Source organism: Phaseolus vulgaris, unplaced genomic scaffold (genome assembly GCF_000499845.2).
Source record: "Phaseolus vulgaris cultivar G19833 unplaced genomic scaffold, P. vulgaris v2.0 scaffold_29, whole genome shotgun sequence".
NCBI lineage: Eukaryota > Viridiplantae > Streptophyta > Magnoliopsida > Fabales > Fabaceae > Phaseolus > Phaseolus vulgaris.
Window position 1 is genome coordinate 365,732 of NW_027174097.1, and position 1,499 is coordinate 367,230.

A 1,499-nucleotide genomic window follows, 5' to 3' on the forward strand; every position below is an offset into this window, starting at 1 on the left:
AGTGCCTTGGCCCCCTACGTTTGGCAAGCTCCAGCAAGGCAGCTCCTGTCTTTCCCCGACATTGAGTCTCATAGACGAAAAAGGAAGAGTTAGAGGACCAAGGTATGCAAGTAAGTTAAAAGCACATAAAAGCATGACATGAAAAGGTGCAGGTATCCTAAGAGGAGAATGAAGAGCTACCTATGTACTTTTTTAAGGCCACCACATCGAACTCGTCTTTGATGAGACGAGCAGAATTGTACTTGGCCCCCAGGAGCAGCCCGCACAGCTCGCGCTCATAAGGGGCCATAGCTTCGAGGTCCCTGGATTCTTGAACTCAACTCCAGGAACCCAGTAGAAGGGGTACCCCTCGAGCAGACTTGGACTTTGAGGGGTAGCAGATATCATGTAGAATCTGCCCTTCCAATCTTTGAAGGATTGCTGGTACAGGCCAGGAGCACCCGCCCAGCAACCCCGTTCAGGCTGACCCAGGACCTGTCCCCAGGGTTCTTCGCTTCGAAGAAGTAGAGGAACACGTCCACGGAGGCGTTGTGCCCGAAATAGCTGCAGAGGATTTGAAATGCCCGGATGAAGGCCCAGGCATTTGGATGGAGTTGGCAGGGCGCGACGTTTAACTCCATCATCAGCTCCTTTTCGAAGAAGGTGAAAGGGAGGCGCAGCTTTCAACCTCTTGAAGATGCGGAGTAGATGAAGACGAAGGGCACCCCATTGGTGGCCCTGTCATCCGCGCAGATAGGCATCCCTCGAGGAGGAATGCGATTTGGAATGTTGAAGTCATTCTCCCTGTCGATGGCGCAGGAAGGCTCATCAGGATTGGGCTTAGCAGGGACTTGAGGTGGCCCTGGGCAGTAGAGTGGAGGTTTCAGCGAGCAATGCCAGGGGAGCCCATTCGTAGACCCTGGCATTGTCGTGGAAGGAGGTAGCCACAGGCGGTGGTGGAGCTGGCGCACTCGCGGAAGGCTGTGCACCAGAGAGAGGCAATATGCGCGCAGTTTGTTTCAAGCGAGCCATCGTGAGATAGCTGCAAATGGAGAAAAACGAAAAGGTCAGAATGAATGGAAGAAGAGGGAATGATGAATGTTTCGGTGAAAACAGAAAGGGAAAGGAGAAGGAGATGCCCAGGTGAAAAGAGGAAGAAGAAGAAGCAGAAGCCAGAGTAAGGGCATGAAAAAACCCTAGCGCGGGTTCGAGAGAGGGAAATAGAGAAGATGAATGCATGATAACCAGAATGATAAATGCAATCGGTAAAGATGACCAAAAAGGGGCCAGGGAGAAGAAAAACCATACCTTTGGATGATCGCAAGAGATTGGGAAGCAGAGAATTTGAAGAAAGATGGTGCGCAGAGAAAGTTCGCAGAGAGTCTGGGAGTCGAATGAAGAAGATGAAGGAACAGTAAAGGGCGCGCCAATTTGAATAAGAGAAGCGCTAGCGACGCACAACGCTGGCCGTCGATGGGGCCACGTGTCGCGAGATTAAGAGAGGAAGTCCAAACGTTAAA